Here is a 7,543-nt window from a genome sequence, read left to right on the forward strand (position 1 = left end):
ACTGGATTCCTAGCGGATGCCTTGGCGGAGTCGGTCAAGATTGCGGCAAGATTGGCAGCATTATCAAATTCTACGAGAAGAGCTTTGTGGTTGAAGATGTGGAGTGGGGACAACGCATCAAAATCTAAGCTTTGTTCCATTCCATTTAAAGGAGAGTATATGTTTGGGGCGGTCCTAGACGAGTTGTTGGAGAAAGCATCCGACAAGAAGAAGTCTCTGCCAGAGCCAAAGAATCCAAAAAGTTTCAGAAAGAGACCATTTCTTCTCCCTCAACAACAACACCTGCAAGCATTTCAGTACAGAGGCAAGGGTAAAACTGGTCGCTGGAGTTACACAAAAGGGGGAAGAGGTAGGAATATCTTTCAAGGTTCTAGGCAGGACAGACAATGACGCCAAGAAGGTAGGAGGCAGAATTGCGAGCTTCCTTCCTCAATGGCAGCTTATTGATTGGAAAAGGATTTGTCGTGGCAACAGTAGACCAGCCAGAGGCTTACTACCACGTGCCAATTCTTCCGGATTACAGAAAATTTCTCAGATTTGCTGTAACTCAGAACCAAGAGATACTTCATTTTCAATTCAATGTACTCCCCTTCGGCATTTCGTCAGCACCCCGCCTGTTTACAAAGATCAAGGCAGAGGTAGTAGGTTTATCTAAGGAAACTGAATATCTGCATCGTCCCATATTTAGACAATTTTTTGGTGATGGTTCCCTCGGTTTCAAGTTTGGAAAGAGACCTCCAGATGACCCTCCAGATCCTGGAATCCTTGGGATGGTTGATAAACTACCAAAAGTCAGATCTGATTCCCTCCACCAGGAAGATCTCCTTGGGAATTCTCCTGGATTCTCAGCAACAAGCCTCTTTTCTGCCAAAAGAGAAGCAGATTCAGTTGAGGTCGAAAGTTTATGCACTAAAGAACCAGAGCGGAGTGTCATTAAGATTCGCCATGTCCGTCCTCGGGTCCATGACCTCATCTATTCAGGCGGTACCTTGGGCTCAAGCGCATTCAAGGGTCCTTCAAAACTACATCCTTTCCTGTTGGGACAGATCTCCAAGTTCCCTCTCCAACAGAATTCATCTGCCAGAGAAGGTGAAAGCATCTTTAAATTGGTGGCTCTGTCCAGGAAATCTGGAGAAAAGTTCAGCATGGATTCAACTTCCCTTGTTATCCGTCAAAACAGACGCAAGCAAAAGGGGATGGGGAGCAGTAGTCTCCCACGTGGCCTTCCAAGGGGTCTGGTCGCAAGAAATAGCAGAGCAGTACTCAAACTTAAGAGAAATGAAAGTGGTGGAAGAAACCCTATGGGCAGCCACTACTGTGCTTCAGGGGTCGCATGTCAGAGTCTACTCGGACAATATGACAACTGTAGCCCACTTGAGACATCAGGAAAGTACAAGAAACAGGAGGTTACAGATGATCTCCGAAAGGATCTTCCACTGGGCGGAGCATAATCTACTATCCTTATCGGCTCTGCATCTGAGGGGCTCCGACAACTATCATGCAGATCTTCTGAGCAGAAAAGACATTCATCCAGGGGAGTGGAGCATGAACTCGAAGATATTTCAGATGATTGTTCAAAAGTGGGAATACCCAGATGTGGACCTGTTTGCGAACCAGGAAAACGCAAAAGTAAGAGCCTTTTTCTCTTTGAAACCCGAGGATTCAGCAACAGGGATAGATGCATTCGCTCACCCTTGGAAAGTTGGGCTCGCTAATGCTTTTCCCCTTATTCTGTTAATACCAAGGACTTTACAAAAAATCAGGTCGGAAGGGGTCAAGACTATCCTAATAGCTCCAATGTGGCCAAAAAGAGCATGGTTCGGAACATTGAGCAGTCTAAGAATGGATGATCCATTGATGCTTCCTTGAATCCACGATTTGCTGCATTAGGGCCAGATTTTCCATCCGGCCCCTCAGAATTTGGCTCTAGCTGCTTGGCTTCTGAGACCGCCCTCTGAAAAGCCAGAGGCTTCTCAGTACAGGTGATCCAAATGTGGCGCCCTGCTGTGCATTGGTGCCACAGAACCCAGAAGGGTGCATGGATGGATTTCTCCACAAGAGGCCCTCACTACATACAAACACCTCTACCTTCCAACTCATACCAGCAGAGGGAGCCCAGATAGAGAGAGAGCCTGAGAACGTGCCGACGCTCAGATAGCGGTGAAGACGCAGCACGTCAGCTGCCTAGTAGTGAGGGCCCCGAGTGTGGCCGACGGCAAGGAGAAAAAGGGGAGTGAAACCAAGGGGGCAGAGGAGCACAATAAGCTCACCCCGTTATATCTACCGGACACCGGGTCCGCGCCTACAGGGACCCTTTACACCCAGTGGGGATAACCGGAATCCCAGGAGGACTACAAGTCCCTGGCAAACCTGAAGGCTAGACAACACAGGATCAGGAACCACGAGGGCCCCGACGTCCAGGGAAAGTGGTTACCAACCAGAGGTCCTGTTTCTGAGCATCTGGTGAAGTAAAAGCAGGACACATAAGCTATGCCCAGTTGCAGGCTGGCCAGGAGCATACATAGGGACAGACACGGATCAGGAGGCCCTATACCCGCTCCCTGGGGAGAAGTCCAAAAGTGCGCCCTTCATCTGGAGTACCCTGGACCGTACCTAACAGCTGTACCAGTAAAGGTAATGAAGCAAATCCCCTGTCTCTGTCCGTTACTCCTGCTGTGCCATCGCTTTCCCTGCACCACAACGCTCAGCGCAACCTGCATCATTTATACTGCCCTGAGGCCTGCTGCACCTGTGGGGAGCCGTTCCATCTCAAGCTGTCCTGACATCTGCCTCAGAGGACTGTTGCAGCGCTGGTGATCCTCACCAGACACCACAGGTGGCGTCACGACAAATTCCCTACAAATAATTCCTTTTGGCACTGACCGCCCTGGGCCAGCCACCGCGATAATCCCCGCAGGCAGTCTTAGGCCCGGCTGCCGGGTGCCCCGCGACACCCCTGGGGGCGAGTCACATACACTGCAGAAAAGCAGAAAACCAGTCACAAATTCCATCTATGGAAAAATCTAGAAAGCTTTCAAGCTATGGTATGAGCCTCGTCCATTAGATCCCTTTCGGCCTGACATGGCCAGAATCTTGGATTTCCTACAGAATGGTCTGTCTAAAGGATTAAGACCAAGCACGCTGAAGGTCCAAGTCTCGCCTTTATGTTCCTATTTTGATGCTGATTTGGCCCAAAACAGATGGATTAAGAGGTTCATGATAGCTGCTTCTCGGATTAATCCAACAAGAGCTAAAATAGTTCCACCTTGGGATCTCAACATAGTTCTTAGAGGTCTAACTATGCATCCTTTCGAGCCAATAGCCGAGGCACACATAGACAAATTGTCTTGGAAAGCGGCATTGCTTGTAGCTCTGACTACAGCCAGAAGAGTGAGTGAAATCCAAGCCCTGTCTATCAGAGAGACTTATTGTCGTATTTTGGAGGACAGGATCATCCTCCAGTTGGATCCTTCTTTTCTACCTAAAGTGTCGTCTAATTTTCATATGTCTCAGCCCATAATTCTTCCGTCATTCTGTCAAAATCCATCAAATAGCAAGGAAGAAGAATTCCACGCGTTGGATGTAAGAAGGACTATAATCCGCTATTTGAGGCAGACTGAAACCTGGAGGAAGGATCAGAACCTATTTGTCCAATATGGAGGCCCCAATAAAGGAAAGAAAATTGCAAAAATACGCTAGCAAATTGGATTAAGAAAGCAATTTGTGAAACATACATAGTTCAAGATTTGCCTCCTCTGAAATCCTTGAAAGCTCTTTCTACTAGAGCTATGTGGGTCTCCTGGGCGGAAAAAGCTAGTGCATCCATTGAGCAGATTTGCAGGGCAGCTACATGGTCGTGTGTCCATACCTTTGCTAAACATTATTAATGACTAGATGTAATATCTAATAGAGACTTAGCATTTGGAAGGAAAGTCCTTCAGGCTGTTGTCGCTCCCTAAAATTCATTCTTTGGTATTACTCCAGGTGTGCTGTCATGGAGGGGATTGGAGAAAATAGAATTAGACTTACCAGTAATTCGGTTTCTAAGACCCTCCACAACAGCATGGGTAGTTCCCTCCATTTCTTTGATTGGAAAAATCCTTAGTGTTAATAAATATTTAGAGCATTCATACTGTGTGGTCCTTTGAAAACACTGGGGATTGTAGCAGGGAGGGGCTATTTAACATCTTGTTTTCCTGTCCCTAATTAGGATGGGGAGGCTACCTCAAGGTGTGCTGTCGTGGAGGGTCTTAGAAACAGAATTACCGGTAAGTCTAATTCTATTTTTTTTTTTTTTACCATTTTTATTCTTTTTTTCAACTATTAACTTGGTCACACTATATAAATACATGCCGGTTGCAAGGATTTATATAGTGTGACCAAGTTGTCAAGCACTTTCCAAGTGATGCTAAAATCACTTGGAAAGCAGTTGACAACCCGCATGCGGACATGCATGTGAAAAACGCTTCACTTACGGTTGTCCCTGGCAGGAAAAACGCATGTAAAATCTGCATGCGTTTTTTTTGCCAGGGAGATGCAGAAACACTCAGGAAAAATCCGGAGCATTTCTGCATCGTGGGCATGTGGCGCCCCTGAGGGTTCAGTCGCCACAGAGGTACTGCACCTCACCCAGAGGTGTGGTGTCTCCCTTCACTCAGGTAAGATGGGAGTGCTGCAGAGAACCCCCCAAAACACCTGCATCCAACATTACACTGCTTCAGACCGGCTGGAAGGGCAACATGCAGAGCGCAGCTGCTGAGCCCTGTCCCTGGCTGGAGTGGGGGAAACCCAAAGGTAGGGGGAACCAGTAGTGGGTGTGGGTGGAGGAAGCAGTTAGAAGGAGCACACAGTAGGTATATAATGGGAAGCAATCTTAGGGTGGCAGTTGAGAACAGAATGGTCAGTCAGTAGGCTCCATTCTAAGAAGGGATCCCAGGGGTACGGCGCGTGCAGGACAGCACCCGTACACCCCGCATCTGTCAGAAGACAGAGGGATCGGTTGCTGCATTCTAATCTCCAGGGGGTCAGGTTGGTCCCGGATCCGACGTATAGGAAGGACTTCAGCATACCCGAGCGGGATTGAGAGTGGGCAGCGCAGGGCAGCAGGGAGAAGGACCTAGTGTGAAGACGGTCAAAGTAGGAACACGAGAAAGTGGGGTTCTGCCAAGCATTCCTAAACTTCCTGAGGAAGGATTGAACCCCTGCCAGGGTGACCACGGCGCAACGTGGGAGGCCTTCACCTGTAACGTGCACTTGTGTGTTTCCTGAAGAACTGTGAATAAAAATCTTGGACGACTGCACTGAGTTGCCGCCGTCTATTCCTTCACTGGTGCCATTTCCCTCCCTGCACTACAACGCCCAGCGCACCCTCCATCAATTTACACTGCCCTGAGGCCCGCTCCACCTGTGGGGAGCCGTTCCATCTCTAGCTGCCCTAACATCTGCCTCAGAGGACTGTTGCAGCACTGGTGATCCTCACCAGACACCACAGGTGGCTTCACGACAAATCCTATAAATAATCCCTTTTGAACTGACCGCCCCGGGCCAGCCACCGTGATATTCCCCAAAGCAGCCATAAGGCCCGGCTGCCGTGTGCCCCGCGGCCCAGGGGGCAGCGAGTCACCACTTGGCGTCACGAACAGGATACGTGACCAGCCCGCCATCTGCGGGTAATGTGCGCCTAAAGAAGTGTTTTCTGCCTTGAATGTGGTGCCCGCCCCAGAAGAACGGGCGCCATTATGTGCGTGCTAAAGAACAACAGAATGGAACCTCCCGTCGTGGGCCGAGTCCCAGAATGGCGCCAAAAGCAGGCCCTGCCCCTTGCAACAGTGACTGTCCGCATAGATGTGTCCGTCAAAGCGGGGAGGCCGACACAGGGAGTGACCGACAGCAAAGTGCCATGGGACCGCCCCCGAAAGAGGAGAGGAGGTGGAGAGAAGCTGCGTAAAGACCGGGAGGTGTCAGGCCGAGCTGACGCAGTCGCGGGAGCAGGTAGGAGTGATGTCCCTTTCCCAAATGCGGCTGGCGCTGCTCCATCCCTGGTCCCCCTGCAGCCTGAGGCTGATGACCAGGCTGGGTCAGCCTGCAGAAACCAGGGGTTCCCCCGGAGGGGGCCCCACTGTTAAACTGTTTTAGTTAACTGGACTGTACATAAGTTGCCCGGAAGGGTGCAGTTGACTTCATGTTTGCTACCCAGTTACCCGTCAGGGTACAGAGACTGACAGGCTGAGGACTGTGAGAAGCCGGACGTTGACATTGTACATAGTTTAGCACTTCTTAAAGTGCATCCTATTGGTTTTATAATTACAAATATACCTCAGAACAAAAACCCGTTTGGCGTGGCGGAAGACGAGGTCCAGGATTGGATCGTCTATGCCCTGCAGCCATGCCCAGGGCCTACGTTGAGGGTTTGTGGACGGGTCCCTCATGCTGCTACTGTTGCACCCTGGTGCTGGAACTGTCTTGAAAATTGTTTTATATGACAATACTCTTATGATGTTTTATAATGTAACCAGTAACGTTAAAAGAAATGTGCCTCCCATAAAGGGAAGAAATGTTGTTTTATGGTCTTATATGCGGATGCATCTTAAAAATTTTGCATGTCAGTTATGCCTGGATTTGCTCTGTTCCAGCCCGCGGACGTGCTGTGTTTTACCGGGGGGGGGGGGGAATGTGGCGCCCCTGAGTGTTCAGTCGCCACAGCGGTACTGCACCTCACCCAGAGGTGTGGTGTCTCCCTTCACTCAGGTAAGGTGGGAGTGCTGCACGGAACCCCCCAAAACACCTGCATCCAACATGCAGAGTGCAGCTGCTGAGCCCTGTCCCTGGGTGTGGGTGGAGGAAGCCGTTAGAGGGAGCACTTATACAGTAGGTATATAATGGGAAGCCATCTTAGGGTGGCAGTTCAGAACAGCATGGTCAGTCAGTCTACCATTGGGCCATATAAGACGTTCTTCATCTCCCGTTGCAGTGGGGTTTTTATTTGTCAAAAAAAAAGACTGGGGGTTGCGCCCCCGCCTTGATTTTCGCGAGTTTAATCGGATCACGGTCTGGGATGCATATCCTCTCCCTCTCATCCCGACCTCTTTAGAAAAAAATTTGGCTCCTACGATTTGATTAAACTAGACCTCAGGGGGGCTTATAATCTCATTCACATTGAGGAGATGAGTGGAAGATGGCCTTCAATACTCCTGAGGGGCACTATGAAAAGCTTGTGATGGCATTTGGGTTGACTAATGCTCCCGCTTTCTTTCAACACTGTTAGTGACATTTTTAGTCATCTGGCAGGTAGATCACAACAAACCAATCTTGATGACATATTAATTTATTTACCTCCAGTCACATCAGGTACATGTCAGGCAGGTCTTACAGATACTCAAAGATAATAAATTATTTGTCCAACCAGAGAAATGTATGTTCTCCATTCAGGGTTAGTTCTTATCATTCACCGTTTTTGCATGGATCTGGCCAAAGTCCGGACGGTACTGGATTGGTATTATATTCAAGACTTAAAGGCGTTACAAAGTTTTTTGGGTTTCACCAG

Source organism: Phyllobates terribilis, unplaced genomic scaffold (genome assembly GCF_046119375.1).
Source record: "Phyllobates terribilis strain yellow unplaced genomic scaffold, ASM4611937v1 Scaffold_139__1_contigs__length_4784569, whole genome shotgun sequence".
Classification (NCBI taxonomy): domain Eukaryota; kingdom Metazoa; phylum Chordata; class Amphibia; order Anura; family Dendrobatidae; genus Phyllobates; species Phyllobates terribilis.